Here is a 21,898-nt window from a genome sequence, read left to right as displayed (position 1 = left end):
CTCTCCCAGTGTCAGAACAACCCCCCCCCATACACACACACACACCTCTGCCACTACTCTCCCACTCAGGAAAAAGGGAAGAAAAAGGAGAAAGGGAAGAATCATGAACCTACTAGTCTCTACCCCAAAGTGACTATACATTAAACACCAGAGAGACAGCCGTAAGTAGGTCAGAATGAAATTCTTGGTCTCTATTGACAGAGCACTCGTGGGTCAGGTTACATTCTGCAAGACGAAGTTAGTTTTGCCCATCTTACCCCCCTCCCATCTCCATCCCCAACAGACCCCCCTCCTCCTCCGCCTCTGCCTCAGGCTACCTCCTCTAGCCGCCCCCCCACCCCTCACCGCCCCCCCTTCCCTGGCTGGGCCTGCCTCCTCCCAAGCCTGTGTCCTCCCCTCATACCTTCTGGGCACCTGCAAGCAAGCAGAATAGTGGAGAACATCCTGGGCAAGGAGGGAGCAGCTGGGTCCCAGTTGGTTCCAGCACTGATAGGCCGTGAGACCATAGGCAGGTGAGCACACCTCTCAGCCTTGGTCTCTAGATCCTAAAAATGAATGTATTGGTGACAATAGGTTCTCACGCAGTTGCTCTAGGCTCACACAGAATAAGGGCAGCACTGAACAAAGGACAGGAGCTAACTGGCTCAAAAGTCACCATGTAAGAGCCAGATATTGCTTTGAGTGTCTTCTATAAATTAGTTCTCCACCCTCAATAACCTCATTGGACAGATAGGACAACTGAGGCCTGGAGAGTGTGCAGTGTGTTGCCTTGGGCCACACAGTGTCAGGGAGCCACCAGGCCAAGGTGGGAGGCCGAGGGCACTGACCCCTCAGGCCCTCTCCATGGAGTCCAGGCCTCCTGTCTTCTCACACTCGGAGACTCTGCTCACCTCTGCCAGTAGCCCCCATACCTCCCAGTGGTTTGGTGGTGGTAAATCAGCACCTTGCCCTTTCTACCCCCAGCCAGGGACCCCAACAGAGCTCAGGGTGTAGATGACTTCCCCTGACTACCCAAATCCTCCTGCCCGGTGCTGTAGACTGACCCATCTGGAGCAAAGCTGGCCTAACACAGGAGTAGAGTACCTGAGGCCCCCCCCAGGTGTACCAGGGATTAACCCTTTGGCTGTTGGCTTGTGAGGAGGAGGGGAATGAAAAAGCCTCAGGTGGAGAAGGGACTCGAGCTATGGACAGGGCACTCCAGGAAAACCCTGTGGTCTGAATGCTTGTGTGCCACCCCCTCTGCCCACCACCACCACCAAAATTCACTCCAAGGTGAATGGTATTAGGAAGTCAGGCCTTCGGGAGTTGATTAGGTCATAAGAGCAGAGCCCTTCTGACTGGCATCAGTGGTCTGATGAAAGATGTTCCAGAGAGACTCCTCACCCCTTCCATGATGTGAGGACACAGCAAAAAGGTGCCAGTTATGATCCAGGGAGAAGGCCCTCACCAAACCTCCTTTTACCAATCAGTCCTCCCCAACTTGGCCACTGTGAGAAAATGTGATTAAAATGTAGATAGCATCTCTTCCTTTGCCATCAGCTCTCCTCCGTCCTCTGCCGCTCCCCTGTCTCACCCAAGACCTCCCAGACCAAAATATAATTACCCAGCCACGAGGCCAGCCTCGGAGGGTACAGCCCAGCCCTGGACTCACCCTTCTTTGCCTGGATCCCAGACTTGCAGGACCTCCCCTCCTCCAGGGATGTGCCAGTCAATGACTCCTGGGACCTGACATAGAGCATTTGCTATATCCGTGACATCAACAGGCCAATTTCAGGTTACCTTTGGTTAAGCAACCAGCATACAAAATTCCTGGATATTTAACCATCAGCTCTCGCGAGCCGGTATGAGCCGGTTCCAGGACACTCTCCCACTCAACCTGCTCAGAGGTCTGCATGCCTGGATGATGCAGTGGGTGGTTTCTAGGACACAACACCTTTCCTACCATTGGGTCAGGGCTTGCAGGATGAGCCCTCCTTGCTCCCTCCACCCACCTTCAGGCCAGGACAGACGCCCTGAAGTTAACACAATTGAGAATCTTTATTCCCTTTTCGCTATATCCAGAGATGCAAAGAATAAGCTACCACCAGTAGTAGATGATATAGATCCAGGTACTTCAACTACACAGGGATAGATATATAGATACACATACACACCTATAGATAGAAATACAGATTTCCTCTATGTCTCATATTTTGCAACTTAGAGTAAAAAATGGGCCTATAATAATAATTATAATTATTATCATATGAGATGAAAGACTATGCAGTCCTTGTAGAAGCATCTAGACTATACTCCCCAGCTGTGAGCATGCTTATGCTGGAATCAGCACCCGCACACAGCGTGCATGGCTTTCTCTCCCTTTAGGGGGGCTCCCTTTCCCCAGACCCATTAGCAGGCAGTGAGCGCTCAAGCAGCCGCTGACATGTACAAACACTTGCCGGTAGGCCCACCGTTTGTTTGCTTTTCAGCAGTGTGAAGGTTGAGTTGAGTCATTTTGCACCCAATTACTTTGCAGTAAATTTGCCGGATGGTTCTTGTCCTGCGGTATTGATCCAGCATCTCACCTTGAGCTTGTTTATTGACACATCAAATTCAGAAGTCAGGTCCGCTCGATTGACCACTTCCCAATTAGGGCATTTATATGATGTCACCGAGGCTCCTTGTCATGTTCCGACGAGAACCATTTGTCCCCCCAACCACCACCACCACCCAATCGCCTGCAACCAAGCTGCCATTTTTCTCTGACCTTTCCGGAGACAGATGGCAGTCCATAAAATACATCATTAGCAATGTGTCATTTTATCTTGCCGCCGTTTCTTCACGTGAAAGGTGCTTCGTTCAACAAAAGATTTTGCAGCCGGGTTCTCCCCAGAGAGAGGCTTACAACTGCTTCTTTGCTGGAATAGTGGATGATGAAAACAAATGCTTCCTTCCTCATTGGAGGGATGCCCTTGGCCCTGTTGGGAAAGGAGGTATTTGGGCAGTGACCCAGAGCAGGTGCCCGGGGCCAGGGAGAGTTGAAGTGACAGCAGAAGCGTCAAGAACACTACCAGATGTCAACAAGACAGCAAGTGCCCAGCGATGTGGTGATACATTCACACCCAGAGAGTGTCCTCTGTGAGGTTTCCTCTGACGGTTTTGCACCGTTGTGTCTTAACCCGCCTGTGTGCAGTGGGAGTGGGGATGACGGGGTCACTCTTAGTCCTGAGCTCAAGATCAGGAGATTCGGGCCCTTCACATAGCAAGGTGGCATTATCCCCCTATTTCATGGGCAAGTTCACAAGTGGAGGGTCAGTGGGGGTAAATGCAGGTCTTCTACTTTAGGATATAAGACTAGAAAAAGCTAGCCCATGCACTGCACGAAGGCAAAAGTACCAAGACTGGAGTTTTGCTAACCATTGCATCCCAGGGACTGTCACACCTGTCCCAGAGACGGCCCTCCCAAAAGTGTGTGCTGAATAGTGGCTGAGAGAGGTGCAACTCAGTACAGAAGTTCATGTTACATATTAAACAGAAATACTAAATATATATTCTTGCCACCAGCATCAGGAATTTGTAAGGATGTTTGGAGGCCATTTACATAATATGGATGAGAAATCTGATGGCCTGAGATATTCTTGCTAGCAGGAAGGGGTGGTGCTGAGCCAGGATCCTGGTCTCTGGATGCCAGTGAAGCATAGTCAGCTACATTATGTTTGGGGTCCCATGAGTGTAGTACAAGACAGAGCCTCTTCAGCTTTTTCAGGTCAAGGCAGACAGAACATGAAACGATCTGGGAAGCACGCTGAGGTAAATGGAGGGGGTGGGCAGTCCCAGAGCCCAGAGGTATGCAATCTGGGGATCCTGGCTACCCAGGGGGCTGAAGTGATCAATAGCTCAGCAACCCGTAACCAATTCAAGGCACTCGGCCCAGGACGTCTGGTGCATGATTGGAAATGTGGCAATGGGAGAGATTAAATCCATCCCAGTCATTCACAGGGGCCATGCAAGAGTGAACGGTGGCCAGAGCTGTCCCTGGAGTGAGTCCCCTACCCTTCCACTGGCTACTCCCATTCCTCTCTGGGATCTCACAAGAAACCACCAAATCTTGAGCTAGCACAGGGTCTGAAGAGGCTATTCACACCATTCTAGGTCAAAAAAAAATCAGCTCCCCCCTCCTTAATCTTAAACACCTACACAATATCCTCCACAGTCAAGCACTCAGACAAATCCCTGAAAGTGGAGCCCCATTGTTTATCTTTCTTTCAACTCTTTTACTAAAATTAGAGTCTGGTGCAATTTGGAACAATTCTCGTCCTTAGCAGGATGGAGAAATGGATGAGCAGAGCCTTTACTGACCATAGGCAACCCGAATTATGGGGAAAAGATAAGATTTTAATATAAAGTTGCCAGCCCCTCACTAGAAAGACCATTTTGATATGAGACACTTATAATTCAACATCAATTTGTTTTGTTTTTTTTCTTTTAGGATGCTTGTTAAAAGAGGAACATAAAAAAAAAAAAAAGGATAAGGCATGGTATCTGCCCACAAGGGGCTTAGATCTACTCAGGAAGATGAGGAACTTCCAAGAAGCAAAGAAAATAATACAGGCAACAAGAAATATAATGTAACAGAGTATTTCAGAAGATGGTACAGATAGTAATTACCATCAGTTGTCAATACAGATGAGTATGAACTGGACTGTGGAGGATGCATCACAGAGGCCAGACTTAATGGATGGTAAGGATTGGATTAGTTCCATTTCATCTTTGTGCCTGGGAAAGACCTGAAATTGGATGTCCCGAGTCTGCTAAGAATGTAGGCAAGTAGTCATGGTAGTCATGCTCTGGGCACTTATTGAAATGACAGGATGTGACCTATTAGTAATGATGAGATCGGTTTTAATAGGTTATTACCAAAATGTTGTTAAATGAAAGAGAATAGAACAGTAGAATTGAATAGGATGGGATAGGATGGGTTGGGATGGACCAGACTAGACTATAGCAGAGTGCATCTGCTGCGTAGTGCAGAGGACCATCAGTAACACAACACTTTGGTTTCACATGCATATGGAAGCTAGGGAAGGTGGAGTGTACTGCGTCTCAATGTAAAAGGCATTTCTCTCTATGAATCATAGTCAAAATAATATGAAAAATATGGCTGTGGGACATTATTATTTTCCTTTATCTTTTTATTTTTTTAAGGTTTTATATATTTACTCATGAGAGACAGAGAGAGAGAGAGAGAGAGAGAGAGAGAGAGAGAGGTAGAGAACAGGCAGAGGGAGAAGCAGACTCCATGCAGGGAGCCCGACGTGGGACTCGATCCTGGGTCTCCAGGATCAGACCCTTGGCCGAAGGTGGCACTAAACCGCTGAGCCACCTGGGGTGCCCCTATCTTTTTCTTTTATCAGAAGAAAGATATCCATCTATCTGAATCCTTGGCCAGTCCAATGCAATTCAGCCCAACCAATTTCTCATGGGTCACCTATATGCCAAGCCCAAGGACCATGAAGCAGTCAACACTGTGCTTGCCCCATGCACGACAGTATGGAATTAGTCCAGATTCAGCCCTCAACACTTACTGTGTGCCCTGCACTGTATTATGTGTTAGGAACATATCCTTAAACAGAAGAGCCACAAGTCAGTGCCCAGGGACTCCAGGGACTAGTGGGGAGACCAGCAAGTGGGCAGGTATGCTAGCCTATGTGGGTCACGCAGGGAAATGGCTAGTGATGCAGCCTCAGGAAGAAGGGTAGTTAGGACTAACCTTCCTTGGCTATGATCTGAAGGGTGAGAAGGCAGTGACCCAGGCAAAGAAGAGTTCCAGGCAGAGAGAGGCCCAGAGGTAAGTAGGGTGAAGGATTTGTGCTCACTTGCCCAAGATTTTCCTGGTTTGGGCACTGAAAGTTCCACATTCCAGGAAACCCGTCAATTAGGCAATCTGGAATTGTTGGTCATCCTAGCAGTAAGTGAGAGTATGGAATGTTCTGGAAATAGAAGTTGGTTCAAGTTTAGGACAAGTTAATAGGAAACATATCTTACACTTTGTCTAAAATCTCCAAGTTGATCCTAAAATATATTTAAATATTGAGTTAATTTATTGCCACACCAGTTCAGTTGTTTTAATTTTTTTAAGCAATGCAATTTTAATGTTCTTTTAAACTAGGTTTATCTCTAACTCTGGAAAGGCCCTAAAGCTTAAACCAGGGGTTTGGAGAAGCAGACAGGTAATGTAATAAGAGACTGCCAACCAGAAGAGGACAGTAGCAATGGAGGCTACATGGCATGCCCATCGCAGACAACCCCTCCCCAACCCCAGCTGGCTGTAGGCCTGAGGAAATGTTGCCAAATGTCTTGATATTTCAAAGGAAGGCCCAAATCAGGATTTTTATGTGCTGTCTCCTAATGTTAAAATTTTGGTGACAATTTCAAGATTTAAAAAAATAAATACAATGCCGAAAGAAACATTCTTTTTTTTAATAAATTTATTTTTTATTGGTGTTCAATTTGCCAGCATATAGAATAACACCCAGCACTCATTCCATCAAGTGCCCACCCCAGTGCCCATCACCCAGTCACCCCCACCCCCACCCCTGCCCACCTCCCCTTCCACCACCCCTAGTTGGTTCTTTTGATTATTGGTTTTTCACCTCTAACGTTACCATTCATGCTACCTGGCCAATGAAACTACCGCCCCTTATGGCAGCATAGCCAAATTGCAGGATATTCTCTCGGACCTCTTCTGTTCGAGCACCCCAGGGTAAAAACAGTCCTTGGTAGAAACCAAGGAAGAAAGTTGCCCTGGGGAGCAGGTGTGGGGAAAAGAAAGAGAAAGAAAGAAGAAAGAAGAAAGAAGGAAAAGAAAGAAAGAAAGAAAGAAAGAAAGAAAGAAAGAAAGAAAGAAAGAAAGAAAGAAAGAAAGAAAGAAAGAAAGACTAAATAGAAAGCATCAAAACCCAAGCTTTGCCAATGTCCCAGATTGGGACAGGCTTCCCCAGACTCCATGACTAAGAACCAAAGTCAGCCAGCAGTTGATCTTGGGGTGGGCCTTGAATAGGACATCTCAGCAAGAAAGTGGTTGTCTTTTCTGGCTGATTATTAAAAACCCCAAAGAAAAGCCTGCATCCTATCAGCAGCCATACTGTTCTCTGTACCTGTAGATCTGAGCCCATCCTGATGCCATTGCAGCCAAGGAGAAGCTCAGCAGCCCTGGGTGCTTGTCGTTGCCCAAAGAACTAGGTTTCTATACTAAAGCAGGCAGATCTGTGCCAGGATTCCCACATCTCCTGTCAACAGATTTCCCCAACAGGTTGCCCGGGCTTCACCTGGCTACATCTGTTCTACATCTTATCTTAAGCTGTTGGTCTGCCTTTTCTTATTGTCAAGAGACAAGTTCAACCCCGATTTCCGATTAGGTAAAGTAGGCATCCACCCATATGCTAAGATTTCAGGACTGTTTCTCATGCCACCAGTTTTTCCCCATGTATTTCTCAAAGTGTCTTCCTTAGCAGGAGAGAAATGCAAACAGCAAATACATGTGCACACACGTGCATATGCAGGCACACACCAGGTACATAGGTGCATACGAATGCACGTGCATACACACATTAGACCAGGGGTCAGCAGTCCTGGCGTCCCAGCCCAATCTGCCACTGACCTCCGTATAAAACTGGGAGATACACTTCTCAATTTCCTTCTCTACAAAATGAAGGAGTGGGAACAAATCACATGACCTCAGTCGTTCCTCCATGATTCTCTATAAAGTCATGAGAATGCAAGCCAACTGGTATAGGATGTTTTCTTGAATCAGGGTTTCATAAAGCAGAAATGGTACACAGAGCCGTGACCAGCTGAAAGGCATCCACGGAGGGAGAATTGGACCAGGACAGGGGCAGGGGCAGGAGGCTGAAGGCCCCGGAATCCACCCTGCCTTCCACTTGAGACTGACGCTGCCTGTGAAGTATCTGTAATACTCGCCTCCTCGTGAAGTTCCATCTCTGCCCCCCCCTTACCTCCTCATGGCCAATGTTCTCTGAGGCCCCTCTATGCACAAACCACTGGCTGGGGGCCAGGCAAGGCTGCCTTTGCCTCAGTTCTTCCTGCTGCTTCAGAATGTCTCCCACCTGCCCCCTCATGGGGAGACAGAGGCTCTAGGAAGCTGTTGTCAAATTCAGAGCAGGAAAGAATATCCTACCAGACACGTAGGATGGCAGAGGGGTCAAGAGCAAAGCCTTTGATGCCATGCAGTCCCAGGTTTAAGCCTCCACTCGGTTCCTGGGGTGGATTACTTCATCTCCCTAGGCCTCTGTTTTCCCATCTATAAAATGGGAATGATAATGATGTCTGTCCCACAGGATTATGAGAAATAAGTAGAATAATTCAGGCATGGCAAAGACTGTCAGTACCTACCTAATATCTAGTTTCTACTTCCTTTCTAACAGAATCCCCATTTTGTTGGGGGTTCATTAAGCCCCGGTTAAATAAACTACATTTCTCTAGCTAAATAAACATTTCCCAGCTTCTCCATAGCCAAGGATGGCTGGAGAATACAGTTCTACCCAATGACATATGAGTGGAAGCCCCATGAGGAATTCTGGGAAATGTCTGCCTGCCTTAGATATAGGTCTTGCTTCCTTTCTTCTACCTTTGTCCTTCCTTCTGCTGAGAACATGGGTGATGGCTGGAACTGAGCAACCATGTTGTAGGCATGAGGCAAAGGCCAAAGAGCCAGAAGAGACCTTGGCTCTAACTCACACAACCAACCACCTGCTCCCAAACTTTCTGTGTATAACCACTATTTCATCTCTGTTTACCTTATTTGGGCTTTCTGTTTTACACATCTGAGCCTAATGCCTGGTTGGCTCAATATTTAGCTCAGTGCCATGCACACAGTCAGCAGTTAATACTTCTTTTCCACTTTATGGGGAAATCTCTGTTGGTCCCCTGAAAGGGTGCCATGTGGCATGAGGGACACCAGATAGGGCTCCAGCATGACATAGTGCACCTGGACTCTGTTACTCTTGAGCTATGAAGGCTTCGATGAGTCCTCTCCAGCTTTCAGTTTCCTGATTAGGGGTTGGATCAGAAGATGTATGAAGCTCCTTCCAACTCTGACCTTCCAAGGATCCACCACAGTCTCTGAAGAACATCCAGGCCCACCGTCTGGCCCCTCATGCTGTACACCCGCAGGCCTCCTCCAATGCCTACACCTCCACCCCAGCTCCCTGCGAGGTTTCCTGAGATCCTGAGAAATTTCTAGGGAAGGGAACTGTTTAAATAAAAGGCCACACTGCCTTAGTTAACTTTCCCACCTGGTTTAAATAAGAAAAAATACCAAGAGTAACATCAAACCTAACAGAATCAATAAGTCAGTAAATAATTTTGGTAACATTTCACATTAAGATAGCATGAATACTTTATTAAGAGCTGATAAGTAAATTTCCCTTTTTCTTAAATTATACTAGGATGTGCGGAGGCATAAATAATTGCTTGAGCTGCTGCTCTGAGGTGCTTCCTCGCAAGTGGTAATATCATCTATTAACTAGTTTACAATCACTCTGACGGCTCTCTGTGCATCTTGGAATAATTTACTTCGCAAGCAACTTTGATGAATCATTTATCCATCATTATTAAAGTATTTATAAATCCTGCTTTAATTTAGCCCTCTGTTTCCTTTGCTTCCTTGCAGCATATTGACCAAAAATAAGAATGCTTAGGGCAGTACTTTGTTCCTTGGTGGCATTTTAACCAAAAGAGTGCTGTTGGAGTGAACAGCCTCTAAGCTCCATTAAGGCCCCATCCCCCATGCCCCGCTAGCCTCAGCTTCAGGGTGTCTCCACCTGCCTACCTGGCCTGTGTAATTCAGCTAAGAGGAGAGCTCCGCAGTCCACACACCTGGGACAGAGGAAGAGAAGTAATATTTATTGAAGACTCGCCCTGTGTTCCAGCTGCCTTAGCCGACAGTTATCGAAGGATTAGTATGTACCGGACACCTTTCTGGTGATTTCTTCTGTATAATTTCACTGAGTTTCCTCAGCAGTAATTTCTAACACACAGCACTTGCAACATGTCAGGCCATGCTCTATGTGCTTGGTGTATATTAATTCACTTACCCCTCACAGCAGAGATCGGCACTACCGTGACTGATTCTACAGGTTGGTACTTAGCATGATTCCCATTTTAAAGATGTCAGAACTGAGGCACAGAGAGGTTGAATGGATCGCCCAAGGTCACACAGGTGGGAAAGAACAGAGCTGAAATTCACATCCAAGGGGTCTCATTTCAGAGGCCACACCCTTCACCACCAACCTACACACTGATAATCAGCTGAGGTATGCGCTTCTTTCAGCGTGTTTTTCAGAAGAGGCAACTGTGACACACAGAGGGTAAGTGATCCTTCCACAATCTCTAAGCCAGCGTGTAACAGAACAAGGATTCACACTCGTGTGATACATAATCTCTCAACACTCTACAAATTAGCTATTGCCATTCCCATTTAACAGGTGAGGAAACTAAGAGTGACAGCTTGTGCAATCTGCCAAAAGACTGCATGATTATGAAGTGTCAGAGCTGGGATTCAAACTTGGTCTACCTGGCTTTTTTCATCAGAGCATGACAGGAAGAGAAGGAGGAACATGTTTAATCTCAGGAAGTCCTGGCTGGGGCCTGCAGTCCATTAATCCACTCTATCCCTCCAGGCTCAGACATCAGTTCAAGTACCCAGAGTTCTGCCAGCCTTTAACATCTCTGTCCTGATGAAAGGGAACAAGGTCAGGGAGGCTTCTGAGATACTGTGGGGAGGATAAAACAGGGACCGGGGACACTCCCTCAGGAATTTTTCCCTGTGGCCCTCTTAATGCATGTCCACCTCCCCATTTCCCCCCTAACCAGGTGTCTGTCATACTCACCACATTCTCTGGGGCCTTGGTCAAACACGCCAGGGAAGGAAGAGAAGCAAACTATTTTGATGTACAGAGAAAGCCTTTGGGCTGAATTTTCAGCTGGAAAATAAGTAATTAGAAAATCAAATTAACACTCAGACCAACAGGGGTCTGAAGTCATGGAGGACAGAAGACTAGAGAATCTTCTCAGGGAAATTTAAGGCTTTCAGATGATTTAATAAAGTCCTATACCGAAGCAAGAGAATGCACTGTGAATCTTTTTGAGGTTCTTCTTGCTCTTTATCTTCATGTTTCAAGGAAAGCTGGCTTTAAAGGAGTTGTTCCTAAAAAATGCTAAAATTCAGTCCCAGAGGAAGCATGTGTTCAAGAGCAAGAGGATGTAACTGATGCTTTCAAGACCAGACCAGCTGAGTGGACCTTTGTAGTGTGAGAAGTGTTGTCTGAGAAGTGACTTTGTGGTGCACTTTGATCACACAGGAAAGGGTAGGGGGGAAGGAAAGAGAAAAGCTTGGGAGCTTTTCTTCAGATCTGGGCTCTTCCTTAGAAGAATGTCATAATGCTAGCAACAAAACATTAGGTCTAATACAAAATCCAGAGCTGATTGACAGTCCTCAGATTCCGAAATAAGATGCTTTTGAGAGTTATGGCAAAATACAAAGGCACCGAGGAAATGGAGACTTTTGATGTGCACAAGGTGTGGGACTAACAGTGGAGGTTCCAAAAGTCAAAGAGGCCACAAATGAGATGTGTGGGTACAGGAAAATCTTGTACGGGCTTCTCAAATAATCAAGTCAGTACTGAATTTAAATGGCTGCTTGATCCAGTACAGACTGAAGACATCTGCCCCCTGGAATGTGCCGGTGCAGGCATAGACCTTCCCCCACAATCCAATGTATCCATTTAACAAACTTGACCTAGAAGAATGCCAAGGTCTCATGCTGACTATAAAGCATGAACAAGACCTGGTGCTGCCCCCAAGGAGCTCTGGCCTAGTGAGGAGACAGTTGATTATACATACGTGGAAACCAGGGATAATTTTTCTAGTAGCTCAGAAGCACACACACCAATCCCCTATAGAAAAGGTTATTGTGGGAGCCAGAGAGATGCCCTGACCCTAAGCCCACATCTTGCAGATGCCATTTGGACAGAGGCGACTTGATGCCCCAAATCAGGTGGTGGTCCCCAACCCTGCATCCTTGCTTCTAGGGTCCCTGGGGCCAGCCCTCGAGTCCCCTAGACCAAATGGCTGGCAGGGCCTGTCACTTTCTCATGGAGCATCATTTCCTGCATCCACACAAATAAAGTGGACAGCAAGCCAGTGCCATCTTGTTTGCTGCTATTGGATTTATGACATGTCAAGTTTAAATAGCATGTGCAAGGCTTACAATGGAGGCGACACAGAAATTCATTTTTCAAGCCCATCAAGGCTCTGAGCCCCCCAGCCCCTCCCTGCTGGGGCTAGGAGAACTATTTCACAACATCCTAATGCTGAGAAAAGACCTCCCTGTATCTCTACATTCAATTCTGCTTCTCTCTTTTCCCTCTCCTTCAAGTTCCCAAAAAATACCAAAATAGCGTAAATGCCACTTACCAGTACCCCATAAATACCAATTAACCTTTATGCAAGTCTGCTGTGCATAAGCCCTAACCTGATTCCTGGGGCTGAATTATTAATCCCTTACAAACAAACCACCAGCACGCCACACGCTGCCTTCTTGCCACCCAGCTGACGTAGCTGGCTTTAATTTAGACCTGCTCCACCCACCTTTTGTGCTGTTCTTTATTTGGGTTGTGAAAACCACTTTCTCTACCTTCCCTTCCCCCTCATCAGCAAATTAAACTGCTCAGTTGCCCCCAGCTTTTCCCAATAATAGAGGCTGCTTGGACTTGACCCATTAAAGGAGAGAGCCCAGAAAGACTTGCTACAGGACCCAGCAAGTCTCATTTTTATAATTGATTGGTAAGACAAGCATTTGGGTTGCAAAGTAGCTTTGGTCAGGTTTCCATTTTGCAGCAAACCCCCAAATTAAAAATCACCTCCAGGGGATAATTCTTTTGCAAATAATATGAGCAGGGCTATTTCTGTTTTTGTCAGGCGCACTGTCACTCCAGGCTGGTGTCTCATATGTTATTCTGGCTGCATGAGAAAGGCCCACAATAATAGCGTTGGCAACTGAAACAACAGCAAGAATGGGAATGTCAATTTGCAATTGTGACACAAGGTGAAAACCACACTCCCCAACAAAAAGTTGAGGCCCACTTTAAACAAGGGGAAAACAACCAAGTAGAGTGCCTGAAGCCAGTTGGTCCAATCCATGACAAGGCAGGCAGTATTGGGGGTGTGTGAGAAGCTGTGATCAAACCTGAGTTAGTCCAGAATCACCTGGGAAAGCAAGCGCCTTGAACTCTTAAAAATGAGCAGATGTGATCCAGCCACCTAATTATTTTATGCTTGAGTCACAGTGAATCATGGCCAGAAGCTCTAGATCTCTGTCTTTGCCCATGATGCCACTCTGGAATACCACATCCTTCTCCACCTTTGCCAAATGGACCACTCCTCCTCATCCTTAAAGATGCAGCTCACACATCTCCTCTCCCAGGAAGCCTTCCTGATTTTTTGGCCAGATTTTATCTGCTTCCTGCCTCCCTCATATAATGTTTAAATAGCACAGCCACAAAGTTAGTTAACTTTTCAGTCTCTTCTACTACAATTTAAGTCCTTTGAGAACAGAATATACAACTTACTCCTCTTTTAATCTCCAGTAGCTAGCATGGGGCCTGGCACATAGTAGGGGTTCAGCAAGTGTTTGTTGAATGAATAGATATGAAAAAATATAAAAATACAGGAGATGAAACAGAGAGCTGAATTTAAAAGAACTTATTATGCTGGAATCAATCTGTAGAATCCAGTGATTTATTTATTTAAAATGATCTTCCTAAGTACCTACTGGATACTCAGCCTGTGTTAAATGCATAGAGGTAATAGGAGTAAAGGAGAGAATCCCTCTTTCGAGAAAATTACCTTCAGATTTGTACATGTCTAAATGAGAACAGTGGAAAGCAGTCCATGGCAGGATTGATGTGGCACAGGAGGATGGTCGTGCTGGCCTGCCAGGTGGGGACTTTGGAAAACATATTCCTTGTCCTAATCCTACCACTGAGTCATTATGTGACCTTGGGCAAATCAGCTCACATCTTTGGACCTCCATCTGTCAAACATAACATTGAATTGTTGAAATGATACTGGGACAACTGCTATCATATGGAAGAAAATAAAGTAAAAATTTCTGCCTCATGTCATATAGAAAAAATGAATTCCATGCAGATTAATGATCTAAATGGAAAACAGCCAAATTAAAACACTTCCCCCCAAAAAAACTGTAGAAGTGTATCTGTATAGCATTAGTTTAAGAAGAATTCTCTTAACAAAATGTGAAAAGCAAAAATCACAAGGAAATCTCTGACAAATGGGACTACTTTAAAACAAATACACATGCTAATCCAAGTGAAAAATGAAGCTACGAGATGGAAGAAGACATCTACAACCGTCACGATGAAAAATATGGGAGTAGTTGGAATAGCTAAAGAACTTTTACAAACCTACTAGAAAAAGACAACTTAGAAGAAAGAAGTTCCAAGTATATGAAACACAATTGACAAAAGAGGAGAATGACTGATAACTTCAGGAGATGCTTGATCTAACTAGAAATCAGAGAAATGTCAATTAAAAATGCCAGCGAGTTACCAGTTCATACTCATCAGATTGAAAAACATTGAAAAGGGACGCCTGGGTGGCTCAGTGGTGGAGTATCTGCCTTGGGCTCAGGTCATGATCCCGGGGTCCTGGGATCGAGTCCCACATTGGACTCCCCACGGGGAGCCTGCTTCTTCCTCTGCCTGTGTCTTTGCCTCTCTTCTCTGTGTCTCTCATGAATAAATAAATAAAGTCTTTAAAAAAAAAAAAAAAAGACAAGATGGTGATGAGTGGGCTGCAGCACCTTCTTGGGCTGGGCTCTCAACCTGCTTCCAGCAAGAATCCTTGTACCACCAGCTACCACCTACGCACAGCATCCCATTTGGCAGGTTACTTTAAACTTCTCATGCCTTGATTTATACATTTAAGAATGAAGGATGTTAACGGCATTTCCTTGAAAGGCCATTGTAGAATTACCTATAATGATCCATGTGAATGTGTCCAGTCCAGAGCCTGTGGCCATTGTTGGGGCAGGACCTGGCCCAGCTTATGGCCTGGTGAGTTGGAGGCTGTAGGCTGAGTGTGCGCTGTAGGGTGGGCAGTCTGGGGGAGCTGGGAGGTCTCATCAAGGAGGAGGCCATAGGGCCACAGCAACGTCTGCACAGTGGGGGCCCAGCCAGGGCTCTGTGGGGCAGTCTGCTCTGCTCCAGAAGGAAATAAATGAACACAGCTTTCAGAGGCAGATAGAATACAGGATCTGGTTCCCTGTTTAATGTGATCTCTTTACACAGGATCTCTCACTGAGAGTCAAAGTCATCATCACCTGTTAGGAAAAACAGGGGTCTTTGGGGAATCACGGGTGAGGAGGGATAATGCCCTGGCTGTGTGGCCTTAGGTGAGTCACTGCACCTCTCTGGGCTGCCATTTTCTCATTTATGAAATGAGGAATTTACTATCCTGGAAAGAGTACGAGACTCCTAGGATTAAGGAGACCTTGGTTCTGGCCAGACCTTGGTTCTGCCTCTAACTGTGGGGCTTCAGGAAAGCCTCACCTTCCCAGAAGCCTAGTTTCCTCTTTGTAAAATGACCTGTGCAATGTGAGGTTCTCTGATGGCCCCTCGAGCTCCAGGGGAGGTCACATACACATCCATGCACACACACGGATAGTTGGTGCTGAGTTTAATCCAGAACAGGGCTTGGCCTTGGGCACCCTGAACCACCTGGCATATTAGCATCCCATCTCCAACATTTACACTTTGTTTTTTTTAAAAAAGCGGCCACATGTATCTGAGCAGGACCACTCCCCCAGCATGGCTGCCGACAGGGATGATGAGGGAGGCACAGGGCAGGCCCTTCCCCTGGAAAAGCACAGCCGCCCCCTGCCCTGACTGCCACAGCCCAATACATTGCCATTCACCTGCTGTTCCATCGGGCCTCAAAGATTTTCCCATCTTTCAGACTTCCATTGAAAAAGCCATGTCCAAAGTACGGCTAACCCTGGGGCCCTATGCCATCAGCTTGGTCCCCAATTCCACACCTGGCTGTATGCAAAACCCTAGGAGGATAGGTTATGGATGGGGCTGGATTGGGGCAATGGTGAGAAAGGATGAGCAACTAGAAAGCCAACCACCTCCTCACATGGGTGGGTGAGGGACCACCATCCCTCATCCCCTGCCCAGTCTTTCTGTAGGACCCTCTTTGTGACTGGCCTTGTGGGAAGGACTCACTGTCCCCTTCTACAGTAATGGCCCAGGAGTGGGAGGCTGCTTATTCAGCTTAGTCATTAGGAAAGCACTTTTTCAGAGGTATCCCTTAGATCAGGTTCAACTGCGTGGCACAAAGACTCCAAAAATGGTGGCTTACACAGGCAGTCAGATGAAGCAGCACATGTGGGGCATCCATAGTCATCTGTTTGTAAACCACTTCCAGGCCTCTGCTCCTCATCTTCACTGTTCAAGATGGTGGTCTTTGATTGTAGGCAGCTCCGGGAAGGAGTTAACAGAGAAGAAAAGCTCCCAGAAGGTGCTGAAGGGGTTCCACTGACATCCCATTGGCCATGATTTAATCACGTGGCCACACCTAGCTGCATAGGCTGCTGGGAAATGTAGTTCTACTCTTTGGTGACAGTGGGATCAGTTACAAGGTCTGTCCCTGTGAGATAAGGGGATAATGGATATCAGGATGAGGAGTGAGTGGTTACGGTCCTGCTAGTCCAGTTTCCCACTTGATAGGTGAACAAAAGTAAGTGCCAATGAGACTAAGATTGATTAAGGCCCTAATACCCAAGAAATCTTCCCCCAACATCTACCATAAGGCCTGCATTAGACCTAAATGAAAAGACAAGCCCTCCCTCCCCACTGTGGAGCCAGATATCCAACCAACACTTGTGGCATGATAAATGATGTCACCAAGCTCAGTACAAAACAGAGTGGGAGCAGTCACGCAAAAGCACCCACACACACACACAAAAAAAAGCACCCATGCTTTCTGTGAGGCTCAAGGAAGGGGCCACCAAAAGAGAGAGAATGTCCACACTGAGACTGGACTGGTTAGAAGGTGTCTGCTGAGTGGATAAGCATGGGGAAGGGTAACTTGGCAGAAGGAAAAGAATGCAAAGGCTCAGAGGCAGGATGGGCTACCTGCCACATTTAGAAACTACCACCAGAGCATAAAAGGCAAAAGGGGGTGTGATGGTTAACTTCACGTGTCAACTGAGAGGGGGTCTGGGGGTGTGACTGATATTTAAATCACTAAATTATTGGCTAAAACAGATTGCCCTTATTGTAGTGGGCCTCATCCAATCAGCTGAAGGCCTAAACAGAACAAAAACGCTGACTTCCCTAAGCAAGCAGGAGTTCTCCAATAGCTGCCTTCGTACCCTGGCTCTCCTGGGTCTCTGCCTGCCTGCCTTCAGACTGTGGCTGCATCACTATCTCCGGGCTACGAGCCCACACTACGAATTTTGGACACACCAGCGCCCACAATCATATGAGGCAATTCCATACACACACACACACACACACACACACACACCCTATTGGTTTGGTTTTCTGAAGAACCCTCAATAATTCAGGGGTGAGGTGAGGGGGAATATAGAGATGGGCTTGGGTAGATTGACAGGGACCAAAATCATGAAAAGCCTGGGTGCCATTCAAAGCCATTCTGAGTTTATTCTGTAGAAAATGAGGAGTCATTGGAAACTTCAAGGCAAGAGAGAGATCCTAGCCATATGTTCCATCATATATAGGGGCACGAAGTGGAGGCTGGTAGACTGCCATGTACAGGGGGCCTCCTACACGTGATAGGGACTATTCTAGGGGCTCTGGATGAGAGAGTCAGGGCCAGTGGCAGGGAGCCAGGACCGGTGACTGAATGTGCTAGAGCTGCAAAGGGAGAAGGGCCGGTAGGGCTCCCAGGTCACAGGCCTGAGCAGCTCTATAAGGCCAGGAACTGACTCTTTCCATCCTCAGCACTTAGCCCTGCACCTGGCCACTGTGGCCGCTGTGTACGCGTATGTTTGTGAAATGAAGAACAAATGGAGAAAGAGAAGTAGCACCTGACAAAATAGGCCTGTGGGCCCAGCACAACATTGTAAGCAGGCAGGCCCTTAATTCAATTAAAATACTTGTAAAATACAGGCCAATGACCGGCCCCAGAATTTTATTTTATTTTATTTTTTTTTTATTATTTATTTACGATAGTCACAGAGAGGGGGAGAGAGAGAGAGAGAGAGAGAGGCAGAGACACAGGCAGAGGGAGAAGCAGGCTCCATGCACCAGGAGCCCGATGTGGGATTCGATCCCGGGTCTCCAGGATCGCGCCCTGAGCCAAAGGCAGGCGCCAAACCGCTGCGCCACCCAGGGATCCCAGCCCCAGGATTTTAGAAGCAGCCACCCTCCTGGCATTGGTCCCCCGAACCCCAGTCCACATGAAGCTATGCCAGGGAAAGTGGAAGTGGTCGAGGACACACGTCCAGACATCAGGACTGCTGCCTTCCCATCCTCCCTCTCTCAGCTGGACGCACGAAACCCCACCGTTCAGAGTTCAACATCCTTAAGCCTTCATTTCAATCCGACTTAAGGCAAAATCCCAGGGACGAGCATCCCCCTATAAGCTGCTCTGCCATTGACGCCCAGGGCTGCTGGTGGCCCAAGAGCAGGAAGGGGTGAGGAGAGGAGAGGTAGGACCAGAACAGGTCCCAGGGGACGGTAGGGTGCAGGCCGGGAGGCTGAGTGCCCCAGACAGTCCTGCAGAGCTTTTTGGCCTTTTGAGGAGGGAGAGACCGGAGCCGAGAGAGGGAGGCCAGGGGCCCAAACCTCTGTGGCCCTGGTGAGGGGACCCGGAGTCCTAAGAGTGGGAAAGTGAAATCCAGAGACAACTTGGTGGCAGGCCCTTATGACTGACACAAGGGGACCTTTTCGTACCACGTTTTAAATATATTTCCGCCCAAGGGAGGCAGTTGACAGGCTCAGCAAGACCTAATGGAAAACAGCAGCTAATACTGCAAGTCAGCAAAGCTTGTCAGCCCGGGCGCCATCATCCCTCACCTCCTCTTTCATTTTTATAGGAACGGCTCAGAAACAGAGAAGAGAAATTTCCAAAGCCAAACAAAAAATCAATACCATGGGAGATAACCCAGCATTAATAGGAAAACCAGAGAGGGTGGCTTTGTCTCCAGGCTCTGCGGCGCTATCAATCACACGGCGGCCGGATTTGGGAGGCTCCCCAAGCTGGAGACCGCCGGGACCCCGTGCCGAAGGGGTCCAGGGACAGCAGACTGGGGCCCAAGCGGAGCCTGAGCCAAGGCATGGGGAGACAGCTCTGTCCCCTGCCCCTAGGCTGTCCCCCTCCAGGCCTTGGGGCCTCCGTCACCAGGCTGAGGCCCAGCACACAAGTGGGGGACAGTGTGGACAGGGACAGACACGCAGATGTCCAGCTAGGCCGCCAGCAGGAGAAGCAAGAGGGCACTTGAGATGGACAGCCCTGCACCCCACTCTCGCTCAATGTGTGTCCTGACACCCCCAATTCCAAAACCAGGGAGGAGCCAATGCAGGCCTCAGGAGGGCCACAGTGCAGGCCCAGGCAGGTACACTTTCGGTGCCCCTCACCCCGTGTCCTTAGGACGGGACTGAGATGGATGGTGGGGACTCCATAAGGCTCCATATACAGACACCCATGACAGAAAGAGCTGCCCCCCCCACATAAATAAATAAATAAATAAATAAATAAATAAATAAATAAATAAATAAATAATAGTGAGCTGTCCCTCCATGTTCCTCCTCTTCTCTCACTCTGTGGCCGCTTCACAAACCCCCAGTCTAAATCGGGGCCTCTGGGGGGCTCAGTTGGTTAAGCAGCTGCCTTTGGCTCAGGTCATGGTCCCGGGTCATAGTGCTTGGGACCTGGAATGGAGCCCTGCATCAGGCTCCCTGCTCAGCGGGGAGTCTGCTTCTCCCTCTCCCTCTGCTGCACACCCCATTTGTGCTCTTTCTCTCAGATAAATAAATACAATATTTTTTTTAAAAAAATAAATAAAACGTGGCATCTGCTGGAGTGTCCTCTGCTTTTCCTTCCAAACCCTCACTGTTGTGCACAGTGATACATCGGCGGATATGGTTATTTGTTGATCTCTGTCAACAAACAGGAGTTCCGGGGTATGTGCTGGCACCTGCCCATGTAGAAACGTGCCCCAAGAACAACCGCCTTCGAGCTGGGGCTCCCTCTCTGCACCTGGTTCTTGCAGCTCTACTGATGATGGGGCCTCCCCTTCTGATCAAGTTAAACCTACTAACTTCCTCCAGGGAAGTCCCTGGTCTTCTCCTTCTATGTGATGTCTCTTCTCTGGTCTTCTAAAGGTAGGAAACCAGCCAGTCTAGGGGTTCTGTGGACACAGCCTAAGAGTTTCAGTGCCAAAGAACCTTGAGCTTAGAGGGACTTGGAGAGTCATCTCAGGATCCCCTAGGGAGCTTTAGAGAACATGCCAATGCCCAGTCTCCTCATGGAACTATATCTGACCATCGAGCAGGAGGCTCACAAATTAGTATTTTTTTAAACTCGCTGAATGATCACAAAGTGCCAGAGTTGAGAGCCACTGTCTCTAAGCCAACCTGCTCAGGAGCTCTGCATACACGTGGGCAGGTTGTGTGCTGCACCAGTCACCCGGAGTCTCTGCCAGTGGTGCCCCAGGAGGAGTTGGACATGCAGTTTTTAAAAGGGCAAAGTGATTTGGCCAAGTTGGTGACAGCCTTTTGAAACCCACACCCACCAACTCCTCTTTCGGGGCCGTTCTCCTCCTTGGCTACTCAGAGTGTGGTCCTTGCACCAGCTTGTCAGTCACAAAGAGTTTCTGGCTCCACCTCAGATTTCCTGCATCAGAATCTGCACTTTACCAAGGTGTCCAGACAGCCGAGGGCGCATTAAAGGTAGGGAAGCTCTGCTCATCGCACTACACGCTCAGGAAAGCTTTGTGGAGTCTGGGTCACGCCTCACACCTGCTCCCTCCTTCTGATATGTTTTTGCACGTAGTAGGCGATCGATACATATCTCCGGATTGACTGATTGACAAATCTGTGGTTTGCATTAGACACAGGCCCGCTGAGCGTCGCTGTATTGGAAATTACCAACTTTTCAAGTTCCTGTAACGGGCGATTACTGAAACAGGGAATCCCTCCTCACCACAACCATAAAAACAGTGACACTGATAACAAAATAATGTCTTGCTCAGCACGCCCAGGGTCCACTGGATGATTTCATCTGCCCCTTGCCCCCTTCTGTAAATAACATCTAATCACCTTACCCGGCCTCATTTGGATAATGGCTCCTTTTTCATCTCCACAAAGAAAAAATTAATCCAAAAACAAATAGCGAGAGAGCAGGGGAGTTCTCAGGGCTTAGGACGTCTTTTGATTAGAGTTTATTTACTGACTCTTATTAATCAACCTGATTAAAGGCAGCATGGCTCAGGAGGACTGTGCCCTCAGAGCCTCTCTCTCCCTCCCCGGCTGGTTCCCGCTCTGGGCCGTGCGCGGAGTCCACAGCGGCCAGTGGCCGGGATGGCTGCTCGGTTGTGCGGCCCTGGTGCTTTTTTTTGTTTTCTTTCCTTTGCCTCTTCTCATTTCCTTTTTTCTTTTTCTTTTTTATTCAAGTGTAGTTGCCATACAATATTATGTTAGTTTCAGGTGTACCACATAGTGATTCAACCGTTTATACACATTGCAAAGTGATCACCACGGTAAATCTAGCCACCATCTGTCGCTGGACATTGTTGTTACGTGTTATTAACTATATTCCCTGTGTTTGATATTGTGTCCTTTGTCCTTTC

Source organism: Vulpes lagopus, chromosome 1 (genome assembly GCF_018345385.1).
Source record: "Vulpes lagopus strain Blue_001 chromosome 1, ASM1834538v1, whole genome shotgun sequence".
Lineage (NCBI taxonomy): Eukaryota > Metazoa > Chordata > Mammalia > Carnivora > Canidae > Vulpes > Vulpes lagopus.
Note: the sequence above shows the minus strand (reverse complement) of the source record.